The 25,166-nt window shown below is 42.7% G+C and overlaps 1 protein-coding gene across 3 annotated transcripts in view; it reads right to left on the reverse strand.

Moving 5' to 3' along the window:
* Mtus1 (microtubule associated scaffold protein 1) overlaps window positions 1-19,547 on the reverse strand; it is a 146,371-nt gene extending 126,824 nt beyond the window's left edge. For all 3 annotated transcript variants that reach the window (XM_037211691.1, XM_028872346.2, XM_028872352.2), the window contains exon 1: window positions 19,465-19,547. The gene's annotated coding sequence lies outside the window, so the exon portion shown is untranslated. The remainder of the gene's footprint in view (window positions 1-19,464) is intronic.
* Window positions 19,548-25,166: the final 5,619 nt, after the last annotated feature.

Below are 25,166 nucleotides of genomic sequence, written 5' to 3' on the forward strand. Positions count from 1 at the left end.
GGCAAGGGAACTCCTGGGTCATCCCCAAATCAGATTCTTCTGCTCACACTTAACAGCCAGCCTGACACCCCATGACAGAATTCAACCACCACCACCATCCAGTCCTATCTTCTGTGCCTGCTCTCACCTGGTCAGACTTCGTTACCCTGACAGCTGGGAGAGCTCTTGGCCATGAAAGCCCTGCTTAATTTGTCTTGAGACCCATTTCATTTCAAAAGAAAAAGTGTACAACACAGGGTCCCAAGACTTCTGAGAAAGAATGTCCAATAATCTCCTCAGAATCTTCCATCTCAAACGCCTGGGCGGATCTTTGTCCAAACATCCTATTGTCTGCGAGGCTCACACAATACTTCACTCTGTGTTCCCAGGCAGCAGAAGAAACAAGTTACTGTTTCAGCTCCTCCGACTTACACTGGGATTAACTTCAAATAACAAAGGAGTTTCATGCAAATTAGAATCATCTAGAAATATATCCCAGCATAAGCTACATAAAATCACCTCAATATCTATTTTTTCTAAGTTCTTTTCAAAGTTGACCATTAAAACTCTCACTTCTCCTTTCGTGAACCAGGAAGGGAGCACCGAGGCCCCGCCCCCCACACCCCACACACCTGTCTGTGCTTGCCTCCCGACCCAGTGTAGCTCAGTGGCGGCAGGTGGATCTGTGCCAGGTAAATCCCTGCTGTAAGCAGGGGTTATTTTTAGGCCAGTGGCTCCTCTGATTCCTGAGCTGCCCCTAGATAACTGAGAGACAGTCTACAGTGAGAAACCCTTCAGAAGACCCAGCTAACACAAGTATCTCCTACAGGCTCCAAAAAGAACACTCTGAGGACAGCCAGCTTGGATGACAGCCATATCTAACCTCCCTCTGCCCTCAGCCAGCCAGACCTGAGGCTGGGCCTCCATTCCAAATGTGCAAACAGTGCCCAGAATTTCATCAAAGCTCAAAGAGTCCTGACTCTTGGATAGAGATTTCTTAGCTAGATGCCAGAAAATTTAGAATTCACTGATGTGATCCTGTTGTTGAAATGTCTATTATTATCGGTGCTGAGATTTCAGATTTGTGGAACAGCCATGGAAAGGGATATTGGAAAAAGAAAGTTCAAAGGCCATCCTTCAAAAAAAGAAGAGCGTACCAAGACAGCTGTGTTAAGTTATCCAACCACTGCACTATTTAAAACCACATGCTTTATCACTGGTAATTAGAAAAGGCCTTCTAGAAAACTAAGCTCACTGCTATACCTCTCCAGACAACCGCCATGATGAGATGAAGTACAGAAGCTGAACGAACGCTAACTTAGGGCTGGCTTTTCCATCACACTGCTACAGTGAAGGAGAGAAAGAGCATCAGACTCAGATCAGGCAAGGCAATGCACACTTGCAACTCCCAGCACGTGAAGAGGCTGAAGCACAATTGAATTCCAGGCCAGCCTGGACTACACCACCCCCGAAACAAAAACAAAATCAAATGCACAAAAAAGAAACCCACTACTACACTCAAACTAGAGCTCAATTAAATACCTTTATTTTTCACTTGTTTTCCGTGTGTGTGTGTGTGTGTGTGTGTGTGTGTGTGTGTGTGTGTGTGTGTCTATGTACTGTGTTTGTGGTGGCCTTGAGGGACAGAAAGAGGTACTAGAGCCGGGTGGTGGTGGCGCACGCCTTTAATCCCAGCACTCGGGAGGCAGAGGCAGGCAGATCTCTGTCAGTTCGAGGCCAGCCTGGTCTCCAAAGCGAGTTCGAGGGAAGGCGCAAAGCTACAGAGAAACCCTGTCTCGAAAAACCGGAAAAAAAGAAAGAAAGAAAGAAAGAAAGAAGGAAGGAAGGAAGGAAGGAAGGAAGGAAGGAAGGAAGAAGAAGAAAAGAAAGAAAGAAAGAGAGAGAGAGAGAGAGAGAGAGAGAGAGAGAGAGAGAGAGAGAAAGAAAGAAAGAAAGAGGTACTAGATCCCCTAGACTGGAGTTACACACAATTGTGAACCTCCATGTGGGTGCTGGGAATTGAACACAGTCCTCTGGAAGAGCAGTCAGTGCTCTTAACTGCTGAGCCATCTCTCCAGCCTGGGGACTAAATAGCTTAACTTAAAATTTCTTAGGCCATAGATTCAAATATACGGAGAGGGTATATTTCACCTTGTGTCTTCCTCCAAGGACAGTTGAACATATCAGAGTTGATCTCCTCTTTATTCCTTATCTGGTTTTTTTTTTTTTTAATAAAGAACTTCGATAACATTTCTGGACAACCCAAAAGTCTATAGCATCAGAAATACTTTTTTTTTTTTTTTTTTTTTTTTTTTTTTTTGGTTTTTCGAGACAGGGTTTCTGTGTGTAGCTTTGCGCCTTTCCTGGAACTCGCTTTGGAGACCAGGCTGGCCTCGAACTCACAGAGATCCACCTGCCTCTGCCTCCCGAGTGCTGGGATTAAAGGCGTGCACCACCACCGCCCGGTCAGAAATACTTTCTTAGAGTCATTGCCGGCCCTCAGTTTGAGCCTTTGCTTCTGGGAGCCTGGCACTGAAGTCGGCACATCTCTGCTGTCCGGGTGCTCCCTCCCCCTCCAGTGCTGGGGTTTTCTACAGACTGCTAAACTGGGGAGTGTTCTGGGGAGAACAAAGGAATGGTGGGCCTCAGGAAGGAGAATGCCCAGCCAAGTTCACTCCCTTCTCATGGCCTCACTGCTGGCTACTTTTTGCAACTCTTAAATGAGAGTAGGAAGAGGGAACTGCTGTTATCTTAGAATTCGGCCTTGAGAAGACATGGAGGAACAGATGATGTAATGGTTTATGAAGCAAAAATATTTAAAATGTATGCTGTGGGACTTATGAGAGCAATTTGGAAATTCTTAGAAATATATATATATCAAGTCAACAAAATCCATTCTAAGGGTTTAACTCAAAGCCTTCAGCACCGTAAAAACGGCCCTAGAGTTTAGCTCCTTGTTAGGTGACAGCCTTTAATGTCACTTGATAAGCGGAAGTCAATCAAAATGTAGAACTCATAATTACTCTTGGCAATAAGTCCTCAACAGAATGCTGAAAGGCAATCTCGGTTATGGTCAGTGTGAAAAATCAAAGCCAGGGCCACATCACCCCTAATCTTACACATCTGTGGGACCTGGGGACATGAGGGTCAGCTCAGAATTCAAAGACAGATGAAGGCAGGCAGTAAAGATTCTCACTTAAGGATAGAAGAGAAATGAGGTACATTAAACTCAGTTGCTATCTAGAATTCTAAGCACTCCCCCCACCCTATGTTTTTGTTTGTTTTGTTTCTCGAGACAGAGTTTTACTGTGTGACAGCCCTGGCTGTCCTGGAACTCACTCTGTAGACCAAGCTGGCCTTGAACTCAGAGATCCCTCTGCCTCTGCCTCCCGAGTGCTGGGATTAAAGGACCACCACCACCTGACTCACCCCCCCCTTTAAGTAAATAATCCACACATGTCTTTTTCCAAATGATTCTGATCCTGTAAAAAGATTTTATAACAAAAGTGATTAACATTTCTCCTTTGGGGTACTAATTTCTTATTAGCTGTCAGAGGTGAGCTGGCCTTGAGAGCCTTGTGGGTTTGTTAAGAGTAACACACCCTTCCCCAATTCTGTATGCTTGTGATATGCAGCCCAGACTGGTCTGGATCTTGATGTGTGACCGCCCTGCTCCAGGATCCTACGTGCTGAGATAACATGTGTGCCGCAATGCATCCAGCTTCCTTCGCCACCATTATATAAATGAGTAGTTGTTTCTTTTGGTTTTTATGTTTGAAATCCAAACCTACTCAGTAATTTCCCTAGAACTATTCTCTTAATATAAGGGACTTCCAAGAGAGAGAGATCAACCTTACGTCGCTTTGCCACACTGAAGAGCCTCCGACTAGGAAGCCGCACTATAGCACTCAGAACAGTCCGGGAGAAGCTAAATGGCTTCCGGACTCAGGCAGCAATTTACACAGCAGTCCTGCCAGTTTCCTCATCCCCGTCACAGAGGAGCCTTTCTATACAGTAGCGTTCATTCAGTCAACAAATATTTCTTAATCTTCTACGCGCCAGCTGCTTGACCAGGACTGGGGACACACTGGTGAATAAGGCGCCTTCATGGAGGTTAAAAAAAATAAAATAAATAAAATAAAACCAGTAAGCAAATCAAGAAAGTATAAGGAAATAATTACCCAAACTGGACGGGTAGATGTGACCCAGCGCCCAGGGTACCTCAAAGGACCTTCAAGCTACGCTTGTGGGGAGGACAGTCAGGGTGGTGGTGCACTGAGGATGAGGAAGCAAAGTGAGTCCTTCCAGCCTTTTACATCTCAGTGTACTCATGAAATGTTCCCTCCTGGACTCTAGAGGGGCAACACAGGAATACGAGCTTTTAAACCACCATCAAGGGCATGCCAGACCAAACGCAACCACTGCTCCATTATAAAGGACACAAAATGGAGCGCACAGCCGCAGATAAAAAGCAATCCTTTAGCTTGGGTTCTGTAAACACTGACCTACAAAAACCTTAGCACACTGTAAATCCGCATCAGCCATTCTGGTAAACACTTTGCTACCAAACACCCTTGGCTCACCCATCTGCATCTGGAACCTCTGAGCAAAAAAGTAAAAGGATGGTAGAGAGTTATGATGAGGGGTAATCTCCCACCCTCGAGAGACAGACACAAAGGGAAGGGTCCGTGTAGGGGAAGGTGCCCTGCAGAGAGGGGGGTCCGTGCAGAGAGGGGGTCCGTGCAGAGAGGGGGTCCGAGCAGAGAGGGTGGTCCAAACAGAGAGGGGGGTCCAAACAGAGAGGGGGGTCCGAACAGAGAGGGGGGTCCGAACAGAGAGGGGGGTCCGAACAGAGGGGGAAGCTTGTACAGAGGAGGAGGTATGCAGAGAACGGGGCGTGCAGAGGGAGGGGCTTATGTGATTGAATTATGTGTTCCCCACAAGAGGGGCAAACTGGATATTTGTGAGCAAGCTGTGTTATAGAAAAAAATAAGTTCTATATGGGAAAATCATAATGTGTGTTAAATCTGATTCTGTAGTTGCTAGAATGGCAAGAGATGAAAGAGCCAGACATGAGCACGGTCAGGAGTTGGGAGTTCCAGAGGCAAGGTAACTAAGCTTTTTTTTTTTTTTTTTTTTGGGGGGGGGGGTTCGAGACAGGGTTTCTCTGTGTAGCTTTGCTCCTTTCCTGGAACTCACTTTGGGGACCAGGCTGGCCTCGAACTCACGGAGATCCGCCTGCCTCTGCCTCCCGAGTGCTGGGAGTAAAGGCGTGCGCCACCACCGCCCGGCAGCAGGTGAGCACTGAACTCAGGAGACACCTGCAACAGAAGTCCATAGAGACCCAGAACTCAGCCACACCAATTTTGTAAGTCACCCACCTCAAATGTGCTGTTCTGTACTGATATATTTTCATGAACAAAATAAAAACAATTAAAAAAAATCCTTCCTAATACAGCTCACAAGTATTGTGGAATGAGCCTGAAATATGATCCAAAGTCTTTGAATGTCAGAAACGCTTAGAAAGGGTTGGGTAAACACAGTGTTCAGCATACTAAGGGACTGACAGGCAGGACACTCTCTGACACACTGTCAATCTACTCATCTGCCCATGGGCAGCCGCATGTGGGGCAGGCGTGGGGGAATCAGCAGACCTCTTCCACAGACAGAGATGACATCCCCGCATAGCGCCTCCAAGTCCACAAAGCAGCCTCGCACCAGTGGCCCCTCAGATGGACAAATCACATGACAGTCACCTTCCTCAATCCTCCTTCCCTCCTAAGAAGTGTTAAACCAGACATAAAGAGTTAATAAATGGAAGCCATAGACAGTAAATCCAGTTCAAATGTGAGTCACTTTTTAAAGGAGTCTTGCTGTCTAGGATGGCCTTGAACTCCTGGACTCAAGCCATCCTCCTACCTCAGCTTCCTGAGCAGCTGGTACCATAGGCATTTAACCCTTACACCCTCTTAAATATGTAATCATCTCTTTCCACTAACATTTGATTAAGTCTATGTACATGGCCACAGACCACAAAGCCATCCGGATATGGCAGGCAGCTGTTCCTCGTGGGGTTACCAAACTGACTATGTATCTGCATTATGCTAGGAAGCCAAAATGATCTTGGCCTCTTTTTCCTCTTTTATAAAATGTGACAACACAGGATCAGCCCATCTCATAGCACTGTTCTGAATAAGGTTTTTGAAAATTTTTTGGCAAACGGTTAGCTACTACTATTTTTTTTTTTTTTTTTTTTTTTTTTGGTTTTTCAAGACAGAGTTTCTCTGTGTAGTTTTGCGCCTTTCCTGGAACTCACTTTGTAGTGGCCTCGAACTCACAAAGATCCGCCTGCCTCTGCCTCCTGAGTGCTGGGATTAAAGGCATGCGCCACCACCGCCCCAGCTGACAAACTTCATTATTAACCTCACATTACTGATGACCAAAGCCCAACAACTTTTTATCTGGCCAACAGAACTTTCTAGAGTAGCGGAGGTGCTTTAAGTCCTCATTATGTGTTGGTTACAGAAGTATGTATTTAACAAAGGTTATAACTGTATACTTAAGCTAGGGGAATTTCACTTCATGGTACCAAAAAAAAAAAAAAAAAAATTGGAGAGATAGGGTCTTGCTAAGTAGCCCAGGCTGGATCTAAAATTCAACCTCAGATCTTTCTGCCTCAGCCTCGAGTGACAGGATTATAGGTGTACACCATTATGCCCCAATCATTGGGTGCTTTGAATATGCAGCAGTATATTTCTGAAACATAGCTACTACTTCATATTGGGACCAACAGATTGGGTTTTTTTTTTCCTTAGTTCTTATTCTGTCATCTACTTTCCAATTCATCCTTCCTACCCACTTGAAACACTTAACTACAACTGTTCTCTGTTTCTAAGCTTTACTGCTCCAGCCTAGTTATTTCCACCTTGACCGCCCTGTAGCCAGAGCCTGAACAAAGCAAATCAGATTCACCAGCCAATAGACTTCTGAGAATCTAAGTCAGCATTCTGCAACAATCTATTGAGCAACTGTAAATATAAAACACCCAAGTCAGTGATTCTCAACCTGTGGGTCACAACCCCTTTGAGGTTGCTTATCAGATATCCTTCATATCAAATATTTACATCAAAATTCATCGTCATAGCAAAATTACAGTTATGAAATAGCAAGGAAAATAATTATACGGTCTGGGGGTCACCACACATGAGGAACTGTATTAAAGGGTCTCAGCATTAGAAAGGTTGAGAACCACTGCCCTAAATACTCTGGTAGAGATCAACAAAAGTCTGAGATCTTATTCTTTAGGTTATATCATATTATAACCTTCACAATTTCATCAAAAGAGGTCTAAAAGAATGAAAATCAGAAAACACCTGCAGGGTCAGAACAGATCAAATTCCAAGACAGTATTGAGCCAATACAGACAAGAGCTGTACTTACAAAAGTAAATAATTAAAACCAACCGGTTCGCACCCCGTGCTTATCAAGTGCGGTCAAAGGCTACATAGTCGGGCTGGGAAATGACTCCTGTAAAAACTGCTTGTTTTTTGTCAGTTATATCCAGCTCAGTCACGAAATTACCCAAAAGGCAGCACAAGCTGCTTGAGGTCAACGAAGTGAGGAGGGTGAGCCGGACCTAAGGCTAAATGAAAATCTCTTCCTGGAAGTGTTAAATGGCCATGAACAGCTTCTCGTTCAGGAGCTTTGGGTAGTTGTCACGGCTTTGCAAACTCCACTTGGTCAAAAGGAAATAATGTTCCATCTAAATCATGCCAAGGCCAATTGGAAAAGGTTGTTATGTGTGTGGAGTTACGCAAACTGGCACCTCACCTTATCCCTCCCAACCTTTATTAAACATAAGCTTCCTGTACCCTTTTCTTGAACACGATTGCCTGTCAGATTTTCCATTGGTCATAAAATGTCTTGAAAGGGTAGGCACACATCTAATTCACAGTGCAGCCAAAGTTAGAGTCACCCTCTTTAAAGGGACTTCTTTGAAAATCCCAACGATGTACAATCCTTAGCAGGCACTTGAGAAAAAGGCCTGGTCATCTTTATGGCCACAAGACATGACCTAGACTCAGATGTAACTGGGGCTTATGGGACATTAACCTCTTTCAGTTCCAACTGGCACCTGGCCTCACCTCCTAGTTAAACTTTCACCTGGGATTACCTCCATGTCCCATTCATTACTATCTCGGCACAGGTCAAAAATAAAAAGATTCAATGGTTTCATAGGAAAAAAATATAGTCCAGGAAAGAATACCTATTAATCTTTAGTTAACATTCAGAATGTTGAGTGTTATTCTGCAAAATGAGGATAATTAAATGATTCAAATCATCATTCTTGCTAGGGCAGTGATGGTGCATGCCTTTAATTCCAGCATTCAGCAGGCAAAAGCAGAAGGATTGATGAGTTCAAGGCCAGCCTGGTCTACAGAGAGAGCTCCAGGACAGCCAGGGTTACACAGAGATTCCCTATCTCGAAAAACCAAAATATATTTTATTTATTTTATGTACATTAGTGTTTTGCCTGCATGTATGTCTGTGTGAGGGTGTCAGATCCCTTGGAACTGTAGTTAGACCATTGTGAGCTGCCATGCAGGATCTGGGAATTGAACCTGAGTCTTTTGGAAGAGCAGCCAGTGCTCTTAACTGCTGAGCCATCTCTCTAGCATGCATGCATGCATGCATGCATACACACACACACACACACACACACACACACACACACACACACACACACACACATATAATGGAATTGTATTAGGTCTTTTTGAAAAAGCAAACTGACAACTACAAAATCTTATAGAAATTGAATATATCACCCAGCACACACAAGAAGCTGAGACAGAGGGATCATGATTTTCAAGTCACTCTAGTCTATATAGAAAAGCCCTGCCTGTCTCAAGCTTTGGAGCAGATGAGAAAGGAGGAAGGAGGAGGGAGGGAATTGTTGTTGTTGTTGTTTTGGGGTCTTTTGGGGTTTGTTTTTGTTTTTGTTTTTTCCTAAGACAAGGTCTCACTATGTAGCTCTGGCTGACCTGAACTCACTATGTAGAGCAGGCTGGCCTTGAACTCAGATCCTGCTACCTCTGCCTTCTGAGTGGCAGGGGAAATGTTTAACGGAATGCAATGCATTGTTACTTACGATCTGCAACTGCCAGTTTCCGGTTTGTGATACTAATCTAAATGGCTTACAATACTGAACATTCTGTTTTACATTCTGTGCTTTAAAAAAAAAAATAGAAAAAAGCCAGGCGGTGGTGGCGCACGCCTTTAATCCCAGCACTCGGGAGGCAGAGCTAGGCTGATCTCTGTGAGTTCGAGGCCAGCCTGGTCTACAGAGTGAGATCCAGGACAGGCTCCAAAACTACACAGAGAAACCCTGTCTCGAAAAACAAGAACAAAAACAAAACAAAATAGAAAAATAGTTAAAAATAAGTCAGTTAACTTATGCTGTCTGAACTTTCACATGCCCACATTATTGTGTAACTTTGATCTTACTTTAGCACCAATATACAGAAGTCACTAGCACCAGCAGCTCATTACTGGGAATAGCAGTCTTGTAGTAGAAGGAAGGACAAATGGGCAGCGCCACCTTAACATACCCAAAGGCAAAAAAAATTATCCAAATAGCTGTGGTCTCCAATTTCCTTATATACAAAATAATTCTCCTGACTGGGATGCCCAACCCACAGCGCTGGTGTGCTAGCTGAATGGAAATGGTCTTAATGTGCTTTGGACACAAGGTGGTGTGTCCCAAAAACATACACTTTCGTGTATGTGAACATAAACAGTGGCATTTGCAATTGAAAGTCTTTAACAGGACTATTTTCAACTAAGTTGAAGGTTAAAAATGAGGTGATAGGTCTTCGGTACTTTAAAGTCAACTGCACATCATGAGTTCAAAGTGATGACTCAGTTCTAAGTACTTCTAGAATGTGCTGGTAGCAAACCAGCAACCTAGTTTACAGACTGTATGAAAGAAGGAAACACCAGCTTTGACTGGAAAGATTCAGCTCAAACATGAGAAACCACCAGGAATTCACCAAGCTGACCACTCAGAAGGAAACAAAGAGGCGATGAAACCGGTGTCCAAGAATAAATAAAGTTTAATATCCCTGTGCAAAACAATTATCTTCAAGAAAGAGAGAAAGGTATTCAGCTCTTGTGCCTGGAGTTTAATTCCCACAAAATCACAAGCAGATCCAGGCCACACCTTCACCAAAGCTGAGTTGGGGAAACTACACTGAACATCCACCTATGAATCAGGAGAGGCTTAAGTCAGACTAAGGTAGGTTTAATAGCACCTATTGATCATCCTCTGAATACTGAGCACGTTGGTGGCATAACTCCAAGAGACTCATACTATCCCTCAGGTCCTGACCAGAAACTAGGGGGCAAGGGGAAGGAGGTAACTTTGTCTAACCAGTCAACGTATGTGTTCTCTATTATGGGCGCCTTTTCCAAGGGTTCTCGTTCCTGTAACATTTTTAAACTCTATAAAAAAATATATTTCTCCAAGGTCTCATAGCTGACGTCAAGACAACAAAAACTAGCTTGAGTAACTGCTGAAATGACTTGACTTATTATTCCTAATTCTTAAAAAAAAAAAAAAAAAAAAAAAAAAAAAAAGTAAAGAAAAAAAGTAATAGCACTGAAGGGTGGCTAAGAAGAAGCCTCATCTTTCAAGATAAAGAGAGTTGTGCTGACCTGAAGGAGTTGGCACACATGTGTACACCCAGCAGCTGGAAAGCGAAGGCAGGAGATCAGGAGTTCAAGGGCATGGTGAGTTTGAGGCCAGCCTGGACCACCCAAGCAAGACCCTACCTCAAAACAAAAAGATAAGTAGAAGATTTTCTCTCAGTTATAAATCTACAGTGTTAAGCAGAGTGTAGTGGCACACGCCTTTAATTCCAGTAGTAGGGAGGCAGAGACAGGCAGATCTCTGAGTTCAAGGCCAGCTTAGACTAGAGAATGATTTCCAGGACAGCCAGGGCTACACAGAGAAACCCTGTCTTGGGGAAAAAAAATAATAATGCATTTCTAACAATTACACCATTGATACAAAATAGCTTAATATTTTTCTAAAAATAAGGTTTTTTTTCCCTGCCTCCATTCCCTTTTGATTGACTGGACCCTTATATTCACAATAGAATTTTAAAACTTACTAAACCCTACTCCATAGTTACATTATGATCATCATAAGGCAACACCCCAAAGCAACAGAAATATTTCTTAAATGTGAAACAAAAAAAATCCAATACTACTTCAAAGTATTAAATCAAGTTCAATAATCAGAGACGCTAAGGAGCCAGCAGAACATGTCACAGAAACGAAAAGTACTCAACAGAAATCTTATTAAATGAAATATGAGGGAGAGCATTCTCAGACTGCAGAGTCATCTGGATTCCTCTGTAAGTTGTAAATACATAGCTCTCTAAAGAGAAAACAGTCCAAGTCTCTATTCGGGAGAAATGGTCAGCTTGTGACTGTCTGCACCAATGGAGACGATAATAAATTATCACAGGTGGAATTAATTCTCCAAAAGTATTTGCACGGGGTGTGCCAGATGTCCCAAGAGTGGCTCCTCACAACTAAAGGGGAACTCAGACTATGAATCTCTGTGCCTTCCTCTCTCCCATACTTGGCTCCTAATGCATCCTTTTCCAGAACCCAAGACAGGCTGAGCTGGCTCCATTCTTCACCTGCTGAGTAACACTGAAGGCAAGAGAAGTCAATGTTAGAAAGTGGGAAAAAAAACACCAAGGAAATGAACGTCTGACTTAGAAGTGCTTCTAGCATCTATCTGTAACTGGGGAAAGCACCCTCAAATTCCTATGCCATCTAGAAAACTACTTATTCTGGGCTGCATTCGTCACCCCGTACAAATTCACCCAGCACCCTAAGGTTTCAACTCTCTTGTCAAAAGGCTTACAAAATGTAATTGTAGAACAGTACTCAGAGAAAGGAAGAGAAGCCACGGTCGTACAGTAAACGTCTGATGAGGAAAATTGTACAAGTAACAAAGGAATTTTTGAAAGAACTATGTGTGCCACAGGGGTAGCACATGGCTCTAATTCCAACCCTGGACAGACAGAATCGGGAGGTTCTCTGTGAGTTCAAGGCCAAACTTGGACTGCCATAGCAGGCCAGTCAAGGTGAGTGATACTCTGTCTCAAAACATGAAGAGAAAAGAAATAAAGAGCTATTTAGAGGGAGCAGCTTCCTGGAATTGAACCCAGACTCTCAGGCCTACTGGGCAACGTAGTCTACCACTGAGCTACAACCCCAGCTCTCCCCTTTGCTTTTTATTTCAAGGCAGAGGGGCTGGCTCACTTGCACTGTCTGGCCTTGAATTTATGATCTTTTGTTTCAGGCTCCTGAATAACTGGGTGACCAAACCCAGTGAGGATTCTTCAGATACCAAGTTTCTTAGCAAAATTTGGTCAAGACAGCAGGTAGGCATGGTTTTGAACATAGTGGAGACTGCAATAAATTATGTGTTAACAATTCATAAGAATATTTCTCGCAACATGAATACTAACACCCACTGGGAACTGCAGGAAAATCCCGTCCAAATCTCTGCCCCTCTACCTTGCATTCTGACCACAGGGAGAGTTCCAAACAGGGCTGGAAACTGATCAAAACTAAATACAATATTCTAACAGCAGGGATTTTGTTCATGCCTTTTTAAAATCTAGACTACAACATGGAAACATAATTGTAGCTACACGTATAAATGGCTTGGCTTTCTCTATGGAGTCTAGACTGAGCATCTAATAAAAAACACAAGGGCATTTTTCATGGTCAAGAGATCCTGGGTAACTCAGCCCTTTCGAATCCATTTTTTTCATTTCTCCAATCCTTGTTACCCAACAGAAGTTGGACCTTCTGCAATCCTCACTCAAGTCAAACCTATAGGATTAAGTTAGTAGTGGTAGTCAAATAACCAACTATTTAACATGCCTGAGAATTAGAGGATATCAACATAGGAGTCTACTATATAATAAAAGCTAAGACTTTTATAGTACAAGGTTATTAACGAGTATTCAGGTAAATACAATTTAATCCGCTTGACAGAGAGGTGTGGAATGCGGCAGGTCTATGTTAGAATGGCCTATCTTAGATTGCTTAGGTCTATACTGGCTACTATTTTTATTCCACGAGGCTAAGTGAGTTATGTTTTTAAATAGACATAGTTGCAACTTAATATCATTAATCATTAACAATCATCAAAAAAAGATTTACAAGGAACTGGAGAGATGGTTCCTGCATTAAGAGCACAGGCTGCTCTTCCAAAGGACCAGGGTTTGATTCCCAGCACCCACATGGTGTCTCACAACCATCTGTAACTCCAGTCCTTGGGAGTCTTAACACCATCGTTTGGCCTCTATGCAAATTCAGGCAAACACTTATACATATGAACTATTGAAAATAAGTAAAAATCTCATTTTTTTAAATGTACAAGGTGAACATAAAAGAAAATTAACTTCTCACGTGACACCAAACACTGCTTAACATCTCCTATGAACTGCTTATCTGAAAAAAGTGAAGAAATACTGATTTTTCTTCCAAATTGGTGTATGTGTAAATAACCCCGGAGTTAAATATTACCAAGTTACCAATGTACAAAAGGCATAGAAGATAAGCTAACGGCCCAGCGGTCGAGACGTAGCAATCACTGGTAGACATTTTTAAAGTTAAAGTTACATGTTTATAAGAGATGAATATTTATACTTCTTCCCCTTACCTCCTCTTCTTGTTATTCTAAGTATGGATACTTTCTCCAAGCCATCTTAGGACACAAATTTCCCTGAAATGTTTTCAGGGAATGCAATCAGGATAGTTCTGATCAATCCACCCTCAAATTAGCATAATGAGTTCATCATTACGCTTAAAATACAATTTATTTGCAAGGTGCAACCCTGTATTAAAAGAACACTAAGGTATGTAGTGGCCTAGAAATCTTGTCCGAGGCATTTCACTGAGGCTCAACAATCTGCCCTGTGCCTCAGCCTACTCTCCCAACACACTGAGTTCCCTGCACATTGCCCTGCCTTGAAGTGATTTCCTTACAACCTCTTTTCCAATTAGTGTGATAAATAGGGACACCAACTTCATTCTTTCGCTGCTCAGTTTTTAAACAAAGTCTACACAAAAAGCAAGCAGTGGTGTCTTAAGAGAAGCTTAAAATGACTTTAAGATTATATTTAGTTTCATAACCTCTAAACAAAATCCTTTCTGAGTTACATTGGAGGCAAGGTGTGTACTTTCTCTTATTCTTATTTGTGTAACTAATGTATCTATATTAACATCCTTAATTAGATATGGGCCTGCTGACAAGATGCAAGTAAACACATTTTTACTGTTCTTCAATATGGAGTTTAAAACGTAATCCAAGAAAAACTGACTGGCCTTAATAAACAAAAAGTTTATTATGTTAAAGATTTGTATGCAGGTTTATACTTCTCGAATCTGGAGTCTATTAAGTGAAATGCCGTTGACTCAACCTAGAACAAACTAGTTCATTGTATAAGAAATAAAATTTTACTGTATTTTTTTACAAAGTAAAGACCAAGCCCCAAATATGTTACCCCAAAATGCACATTCTTTCCTTTATCTTGGGCCCAGTGAACAAGCCAAAGTCATACTCCACGCCATCGTGGAATAACTGCCCATGAGAAAAGGTGGCAACTTGTTTTCAAGTAACGTTGAAGTCATTTCGAAAACTGTAACTGTCATCAAGACAATCCTTTATGAAATCCAGCTTAGAAATAAACATTTCAAAAAAGAAACAGTTACACTCAACTTCTCATTATACTGGACCATCCGAAGCAAAGGATGGAGACTGTGGCATCTACAGTCTGCATGCTTGTCAAAGCTGACTTTAAAAAAACAGACTTCAGGCTAGCTGGGCCTGTCAGAGCAGCCTTTTTTTTCCTCATCAGGAGGAACACACATCTTCAGTCATCAGTACACTCCCTCCCTCCCCTCCCTCTCTCACTGTCAAGTTGAGTGTGGTCTCCTCCTATCGGAGGCATCTTGGGATACCCAAACACAAACCATGAACAGCCATTCTTAACTCTCAGCTTGGTGACTCACGCCCAGAACCTAAGGACAGTTGGAAAGAAAGGAGCTAATTATCAACCTGCTCCTTTCAGTGAGGTCTGTAAAGATCTACAGGTATATCAGGCTTCCATAGTAGAGCTAGCTCAAGCTTGGGAAGGCTTTTTGTCCCCGTCAAAAGAATAGTTTAATCTATTAATAGTGTCAGAAATTAATTCGGGAAAATTATAAACTGTAGATTTGGACATCAAGGAAACACTTGTATTAGCAATTCAGAATAAAACTAAAATCTGGTAAAAACTGCAAATGGACTGTTAGAGACGTAGACTTCATCATCCTCAGAGCCACAAACTTGAAAGACTTTCAATCCCAGGGATTTAAATTTTTCTTAGATTTTGTTTTGATGGTATTGTACATAGCTTCTTAGTAAGTATGTGATTTCAACTGCATTATTAAATTCACTTGAACAAGAAACAACAAAGTCAGAAGAAAAAATAATTTCTGGTCATCAGAAAAATCTGAAACCATTTGAGCTGTTACACAGAAATCCTTACAGACACGTTCTCTGAATAGTCCATGTGGATGGTCCATCACATCTCATGTGAAATCTGTAGACTTTTGTAGATTTTGACAATTTATTTTTGAAATAGAGACTCGTGTAACCCAAAGAAGGCCATGCCTTCTTACTTTGTAGCCAACACTGGTCTTGAACAACCCCAATCTTACTGCATCTACCTTCCCAGTGATACACTGCAGGCATGCATCCTCAGACCTGGCTCTAGTCATCATCTAACCAAACACACAATCCATTGCCACCTAGCTATAGGATAAGGATGAGGACGCTGCCTCATTCCAAGCCCTAATGCTATTACAAATACTTGATTTGGGATCATGCCGGTTCCTTGCTATCACAATTTCACCTCCTGGGATGCCATAAAAATGCCAGCTAAGGGGATAGAGGACTCAGTGGTTAAGAGCACTTGCTCAGCTCCCAATACCCACATCCTGGCTCACAACCATCTATAACTCCAACTCCAGGGGACCAGACACCCTCTTCTGACCTCCGTAGGCATCAGACATACATGAGATGCACTTGCATACATTCAGGCTAAATGTTCATATACATAAATTCAAAAGTTTTTAATGCAAGCTAAAAGGTTTCTGCAAAGGCATTGCTAAATATTGACTTGTTGGCTTTATTGATAGCACGGAAAACATTACAATACCATCAATAAATTCAAATGCTCACAGACTATAATGGTAAGGTAGCCAACAAGTTAAAATTCTCTTCCAAAATACTAGGGCAACATAGATCTATATTGAGCGTTATCACTGACAAAATACAAAGGTGGGATTGTTAGATGGAGGCTTGTTTATTGATTGATTGGGTTTTTTTTTTTTTTTTGGAGACAAGGTTTCTCTGTGCAGCCCTGGCTGTCCTGGAACTCTATCTGTAGACTAGGGTGGCCTCAAACTCAGATCTACCTGTCTCTGCCTTCTGGGTGCTGGGATTAAAGGTGTGTGCCACTACCACTATCGAAATACTTAGATTATCTTCATCTCTTTCTTTAGCTTTAGGGTGGGGCAAGGCAAGACACATCAAGCTTTCAGATATATTCTAAGAGTTTCACTATATGTATGTGTTCAACTCAAGTTTTAGGGTAATTGCAGAATTTCCAGGAGAGGGAAAAAAGTCTCAAAGATTAAATGGATAATCTACGGTTTAGAGATTACTCAGGTCCCAAAGAACCAGGAAAATTCTCACCCAAGATTTATGTAGACTTTCTCTAAATGTTCTGTTCTGATTGAGTGCAGGTGCTTACAAAGGGCCCCCAAAGAACACTGGGGCTGCAGCTGGAGTTACAGGCATCTGTGAGCTTCCTGATGTGGGTGCTGGAAACTAAACCCAGGTCCTCTAGAAGAAGCCAGGGACTGTGCCATTTCTCCAGCGCCCAGAATGTCCTAAGGACATACACCACACTTGACAATTTCTCATTTGCATAACAGCAGCTACTCCAAGAACACAGAAGTTGTAGTGATAGATGTAAAAAGAATCTAACTCAGAATTCCAGAAGAAATAACTGCCATATGTGACTCATAAGCAATGATTCAGAACTACAAAAATTCCATTTTGAGAAAAACCAACATATTTGACAACACTGAATATTTCTGTAAGTCATCACAACTATGAAAGTGTTTACAGGGCAAACACAAATTGAGGAAAATATCTGCAATATGAACACATATATGCCAACAACCTGAAAGAGGCTTTTATGAGTAGAAAAACACCAATATCCCAAGAAGAAAATCTGATGCTACACTGAATTAGAAAAATAAAATAAAATTAGCCGGGTGTAGTGGCACACACCCTTAATCCCAGCATTCCCGAGTCTAGGGCAAGCAGATCTCTGAGTTCAAGGCCTGCTTGGTCTACAGAGCAAATTCCAAGACAACCAGAACTATACAGAGAAATCCTATGTAAAGAAAAAAGAAAAGAAACTGGGAACATAGGTGGGGTGCTTGATAACATTTGCGGTCACAAAAATGGAAAGTTAAACACTGAGATAGCACTGTTCAACTATAAAGCTGATAATAATACTTCATTTTAAGGATAATTACCTGTGGTAATATGTAACACAAGAGTTCAGAGCTAGTCAGCTTAGTTTGACTGAATAGTTTTGGAAACCAACCATCAGTATTTTTAAAAGAAACTTTGAGTCACCAATTGTGATTTGCAAGGACAGTATCCTAAAGAAACATAGAGTACATACAAAATTTTCAAGAGATAAATGTTGCAATTTTATATCTAATAACAGTAACAGCAAATGAAAAGTTCAGCTTGTAAGGCAAGGTTAAGTAAATTGATACATCTATAGAATATACTGTAACAATAAACTGAGATGTTGAAGACAATACAGTGAAGAATTTTTCATAATATTTTACAAAGGGAAAAAACAGATGGTGGGATTGACTCACTTTTCTGAATGTACCGAATTGTACACATCAGCCATTCATTCCCTTTGAAGTCCGTGCAAACGGGGTCACTAAGTGTCATGCTTCTTTACATGCTTAATTCTAGTCACTCAAACTTAGCTTCTAAAAATTCTACACAAAATTTATCCAGAATTTCACAATCCTATTCAACACTACAAAAATTGTCCTTGGATTCCTAACGGTTAATTAAAAGGTACAGACCTCTCCCAAACACTATTTCACACACACACACAAATCTAGTTTTAAAAGGAACAGGTGGGGGGGGCAGACACCCGTGATAATCCAGGTGTTTGGTATATGCAAAACTCTTAGCTCCATCCACAGCACAAGGTGGGGGTGGCAGGTGGGGAAAATCACAACTTACATTTTCTAAATTATTTTAGACTAAATTTTATTTTTAAAAAAGAGTAAGAATAGGGGTTTCTTTTTTTTTTCTTGCATAACTTTTCTTATGGAATAGACTCCTTGAGAAATGAGTCTGTCAACAATGAGTTTAATCAAGTATACCCACACAACAGACTGTAGATTTTCCTGAAGGAACTGCTGCAGAGAACGGGAGATGATGAATTATTTAAATTGATAACCTATTGGTAAAACATTCCTTGTGGAGGTCATAGGTTCAGGGGAGCACGACCCCGCCTCTCTTTTGCTGTCCTCCTTCCAAGTTGTCTCCTGATCCCCGGAATCCACTCCCACCTCCTCCCCCACAGCGCTGTGATTTGATACCATGATTGAACTCCAATCACCTGGCAAGACATGAAAGCTCTCTGTCCTCCTGTTTTGCCTAAGACTCTGCTTTTAGACAAACAAAACTCACTGGGTTTCCTTTCCTAGAACACGGACGATTTAAAAACAGTATTTTGCAGAGTGTGTACCGCTGTGCAAGCTAAGTCTAAAAAAAATTAATTTCGTCACTATTAACAAGTCCAAAGTGAACAAATGGCCCTAGAAGAGGAGGGCAAACACCTCACGTAGTTCTAGCTAAATCCATGGTTGAATAGTCAATAAGGTGACCATAAAGGAGGGGTTTTCCATAGAGCTTGTAAATACCCGCGGGCTGCAGGGAGTAATCCCGCATAGGGACCTGGGGAACTGCAGTAATTCCCTTTCTCCCATATTTTCTGCCCTGGCTGCTAAAGCTGGGAATGGGCCCCAGCAAGACGCCCAGCCGGAAGCCTGCGGCTGCCAGGCCCTGAGCCGGGGTCCGGCGCCTGGTGGGTGGCTTTCGGCCAAGGTGGCAAACTTGACAGTTCGCCGGATCTAGTAAACCCACCACCACCTCGGTCACTTTCAAGGTGACAGCAACCGCAACCCGCTGTCCACGGGGCCCCACGTGAGCCCAGCCTTCCCACTCACTCCTGCAACTTTGAAACCCCCGGGGCACCCGCCCACTCCCCCCGCAAAAGCCAGTCCGGTCACCGTGAGCGAGTTGCCGTCGCCGCGCCTTAGCTCCACGTTCTCCCGAGGTCCCCACCGCGGCCGGGATGGGCGGCGGAATGGGATCCACTCCGCACTTGCCCGCAGAGCCTGGGAGGCAGCCCGGAGCCCTCCCGGGAGCCACCGCTTGTGGGCTCCCTTCTGCACCCTGGGCTGACCCAGCCTGGGAGGCGTAGACACCTGGGGCTCGCAGCTCGACCCGGACCCGCGCCAGCACCCCCGGCGGCGGCGGCCAGGCGGGAACCGGGAACCCGGGAGCCCCAGCCTCCCCGCCCTGGGCCACCAGGGGGAGGAGCGAAGGCGGGGAGTCCTGAGCTGGGGCAGCCTCGCCCCAGACCCGCGGCGGCTCCTGGAGCCTAGACAAAGGCCAGGTGGGGGCCCAGGGGGCGGCGCCCTAAGAAACTAACCTGAGAGACGTGCCGGGGTTCCTTGGGGCACAAAGACTCCCACGGAGCTCAGCGACGATCGCCCGCCGGGTCCCGCTCCTAGGCTAAACGTCTGCACGCCGGAAGCCCCGGGCGGGCGTAGGTCCTGGACCGCGCTGCACCTGTTGCCACGTGCGTCGCGATGCGGGTGGCTGCTGACTGCGCACCTGGCTGCACCGCGCGTCCCCAGACCACTCACGTCCCCGTCCCCGAGGGCGAACCAAGCTCTGTGGTGCCCAGTTTGGGGGGCCCCAGGACCGGACAGGCTAGCCAGAGAGAGGCTCGGTTCCTCCTAGATCCCCCCCACGCAGCCTGAGTTCCCTGTCCTTTTGCTTCTGCCTTGGGGTTGGGAGGTGGGAAAGTGGCCGAATTATCAGCTCGGGGGCTTGTAAGGAACCAGCACTGGTTGCCCTCGGCGACTCCCACCTGAGCTCTATATTGTCTTCAGACTTCCGAGCAGATTAGCGAGCACCTATTAAACATTAGAGAAACGAGCACTCCAGCTGTGAGATGTTCAGATAAAAAGTGGAAAGGTTGTGGGACTCGGAAGAAGAGAAGTTAGATCAGACCACTTTAAAAGACAAAGTCCTTGTTCTTGGACGAGCTGAGGAAATTCCAGCCTCAACTAGACATATTTTAATACAAACTTTTCCTAAAGATCGGTAGTCCGTTCGCCTGTGAGAGATTAAAAAAAAAAAAAACAACATTTCTGAACCATTAAATGTCAGATAATCAGAGCTCTAAATTTAATATATGCATGTTCGTATGCATATATAAAACTACCTGGCATGGCATTGTTGAGAGCATTTTAAGTTTCTAGGAGCGCGGGGGCGGGGCGGGGGGAGAGTGCAGGGGGTGGGGGAGAGCACTTCAGAAGTTGCCTATGCTGTGAATGCTGGGTGAACTAAAAGCATTGCTGTTTATAGCTTTAAGTGCTTTCACGTGGACAATGATCCATTCTTTGCTCACAAGTAGACCCTGGTGTAAATAGGTTAGATTATTATCTCTATTATTCAAGTGAGGACAGTGAAGTCAGAAAAGCCAAGTGACTTGCACGCGGTCACACTATGGTGGAGGACAAGGCAGGCCCAACTCCCCCACCCCCACACACACACCCTGACACATCTCTTTTTTTTTTCTCCATGTCCCAATAGATAATGTCTCTTACTTATCTTTGAAATCCCTGCTGTAACATGATCTCCGTCTGACAGGGAAATCATGTGACTAATTTTAAAGTGATACAGCGTTAAACACCATTGGATAACTCTTCCTTATGCAAAAGGCACATGACAAAACAAAACCAAAAAAGCCACGGATGTTTTCCTGACAAGTCATGAGATAATTATGCTAATTGGCAACATGCCTCCTCCCCAAGGAGAATACTCCTTGTGTTAAACATATTATTTAAACTTTTATGACCCGCATGTGACCCGGATGATCTGGCCCAAGTTCTCCACACACACCCCACACTCCCACTCCGTTTCCATTCTATTGTGTGATTTAGTTCTGTCTATAAATATAGAACCACTTTTACTTCTTATTTCTACGAGACAAATTAAGAAAACAAAAAACACTGAAGTAATTGGAGATATTTTTGTGGGTGTGGAAATCAGAAACTTAGCTTCTAATTGAATTCACATAAAAACAGAAGTGATCTAGGGACATCATCAGAGACTCCGTCCAGCCAAATAGTCATGAAATAAGGCCTACTGGCTTTTCTGTTCCTCTTAGCTCTGGGCACATAGCCATGTTCCTGACCTCTGAACTCTAATGCTGACCTGCCACAGAGCCAGGGAATGATATTAAGGATCAGATAACAACTCAGCATAACTTTGTGGTCCTGTGTTCTAAAGAAAAGTTAGCATGTTTTTCCCCCCTCTGGGAGGAAAAATGAAAGTTAAAGACTGTATTTAAAAGTCTCTGTTTCATTTGGCAAACTGTCAAAGATTAGAACATTTGATAATCACCGGGTGTTAGTGTATGTGAAGATAGGCAGTCACAATGCCGATGTGAATGTAACTTATAGTGACCTCTATAGAGGGCAATTCAAAATACTAACAGATTACAGATGCACAGATTTTTTTTTTATTAAAAAGTCCACACATGAGAGTTTATCTTATATTACACCCAACAAATTGCATGTGTCTAAAACCTTGTTTATTTCAATCCTGTGTCTAGTAATAATAGATTGAAAAACAATATGCTGATTAATAAACTCATGAATAAGGGTTCATTAATTAAAAACTATGGCATAGCCATTAAACAAATCCTATGAAGATGTGAAAAAGAGCTAGGTGGTGGTGGTGCACTCCTTTAATCCCAGCATTTAGGAGGCAGAGACAGAGGCAGAGGCAGGAGATCTCTGAGTTTGGGTCTAGCCTAGTCTACGGAGAGTTCCAGGATGGCCAGGGCTATACAAAGAAACTCTGTTTTGAAACCTGCCACTCACCTCCCCCAAAAAAAAGAGAATGAGAAGGATCTTTGTACAATTATGAAATAATCTCCTAAAATACATCATGTGCATAATTTTAAATGCAAAATTGTCTAATAGTATGCTAACATTCCTATTAAGCAGATAAAACCCATATACTTACATTGCATACATATTTTTGTTCATATAAACAAAATAATATATAAAAATACACTTCCAAAATAAACTCCCCAAATAAACTTCCAGAAACTTACATGACTTATGATATCTTGAAAGTAACTTAGGGAGTCCAGACGCTAGAGGGTAAATTTTGAAGAGAAAGATTTTACTTAATATAATTTCACACGTTTTACATTTTGATCCATGTTAATAATAGTAGACATTTTAAAGATGTTTCCCCACTTGAGATCTGCTATAAAGAAGATAAACAAGATAAATGTGGCCGGGTGGTGGTGGTGGCGCACGCCTTTAATCCCAGCACTTGGGAGGCAGAGGCAAGCGGATCTCTGTGAGTTCGAGGCCAGCCTGGGCTACCGAGTGAGTTCCAGGAAAGACGCAAAGCTACATAGAGAAACCCTGTCTCGAAAAAAAAAAAAAAAAAAAAAAAAAAGGACATTTCTAGTATTTTAGTAATGGGGAAGCTGAAATGTTCAGTCCTTACTGTTCAACCTTGCTTCTCCTCTAGTTCATTTATATATAAAGACCTCTACACTTGAAGTCTAGCAAACAGTGCTGTGGGAGTTGTTGTAAATTCCTTTTACTCTCATGGACATCTCTCAGGGTAAAGCTTGAGCCAGCTTTCCCAGGGTCACATTAAATCAGAAAAGGGGAAAGATCCCAGGCTTAATTCTCAGGGGGAAAACTCCAGCAGTTGAGCTGAGCAGTGAGGAAGCAATACCATGGGAATCCCTTGGTGTCGTTTTTTTTTTTTTTTGCTTTGTTCCAAGTCAGATCCTTTTGTTGTTGTTGTTGCTGTTGTTGTTACTTTCTTAAACTTCCACCATCGGTTCACCTAGCTGGCATTTGAACAACTCTAAAAGACAAAGAGAGCAAATTCTTAAAATTGACCATTGAGAAGGATACATATTTTTGTCATAAAGCAGTAAACAGAATGTTGAGCGACAGATTAAGATATCCAAGTGTCCCAACCAGTTCATAATTGCCATTTTCAAAAGGTGTTACTTAAAGGAAGCAAAATTCTGTCCAACACTGAAGTCCAAGAAAAAAATAAAACAAAAAAAACAGTCTTTCATGTTTCAGATAAAGAGTATTGAATGAGGGATGGCCAGGGAGAAAAAGATAATATATTATGACCCAATGGTAGAGCACTTACCTAGCAAGTATGAGGCCCTAGGTCCTGAGTTTGAGCCCCAGGACACACACACAGACAACGATAGTTTCCCAGTCAGGAGTCAGGCTTATTTCAACCCAGCCTTAGAGCAGCATTAGACCATCAGAGGTTGGCTATAAATAGATATGAAGAGGGACAGCAGCTCCTTCACGTATACTCCAGAAGTTCTGACATGATCATAGTAGAATTATAACATCACCACCAATCTCTTGCCTGAAAGGTAAACAGTGGCTTTCTACAACATTCCACAAACTTGCCAGGCAGCCATTTCATTGCAGCTGAAGAAATGTTAGAAGTTGTAGTAACTGCTTAAAAAAAAAATCCCAAGTATGTTCGGACTTTGTGATAGTGTTGGTGACCTAGAGTAAGTGTACATTACAAATGTCTAATTCCTGCATCTCGAGATAGCAAGCTATATGGTCGGATATATAAACTGCCCAGTTGTAGCAATTGCTTCATGGTGAGAACATGAGAGCTTGAAAACTGAAATGTCCTGACTGACTGACCAACAATTCTTGGGTTTCTGCTGACCTATTCCTACCAGACTTGCAAATTCAGCTGGATTTGCTCCTGCCACGTTCTAGAAGGGTGCCTATCAGAGTCATTTTCTTGCTAAAGTCTGCCAGTTTGTAAATGAAACATCTCCAGGGAGGAGTTTTTCATCAGCAACACTGAAGGAATGTGTTTCCTTTTTGTCAAAACTGTCGGAGACCTAACATCTCAGAGTCTTTTTCATCTCCTCCAACCAATGGTTGCCATTTATAGACTCTGTAGAAGGAAATGTTCCTCTAACATGATGCCAGATTTTTATTTTAGTTCACACACAAACAAGCTGTTCCATAATTCTGCTGTGGACCTCATCATATTAGGAAGAAATTAAGAAAAATATACCACTACCAGTTGGTTATGCAAACTCCTTGAAAGTGTTTACTTTGTGTGCTTGAAATGTCATGACTAAGAAAACGCTGCTCTGTATAATCCACTCCTGACAATGAGTCATAACTGCGTCACCCTGGAGCTTGTTCAGGCTTCCCTACAACCAGGTGGAGTGTTCCCCTAAAAAGGGGATTTGTTTTCTGTTTCACTGTACTTTCTGCTTTATGACAAATATTAATAGGTAATCTATGCCGTTGAGGTCTCATACCTTTAAGATTAGTCCCATTCACCTAAACATGTTGAATTTGCTCAACATGTAAACTTCTTCCCTATGCCCTTCACCAAATGTCAGTACTTAGAGAGCTGAGGGTCACCTTTCAACTTGCTCCCAAACCCCTAAGCCAGTGGTTCTCAACCTTCCTAATGCTGAGACCCTTATCCAGTTCCTCATGTTGTGCTGACCCCCAACCATAAAGTTATTTTCATTGCTACTTCATAACTGTAATTTTGCTACTGTTATGAACTATAAATATCTCTGTTTTCCAATGGTCTTAGGTGCCCCCTATGAAAGAAAGTGTCATTTGATGACCCCCAAAAGGGA

Source organism: Peromyscus leucopus, chromosome 17 (genome assembly GCF_004664715.2).
Source record: "Peromyscus leucopus breed LL Stock chromosome 17, UCI_PerLeu_2.1, whole genome shotgun sequence".
Taxonomy (NCBI): Eukaryota; Metazoa; Chordata; class Mammalia; order Rodentia; family Cricetidae; genus Peromyscus; species Peromyscus leucopus.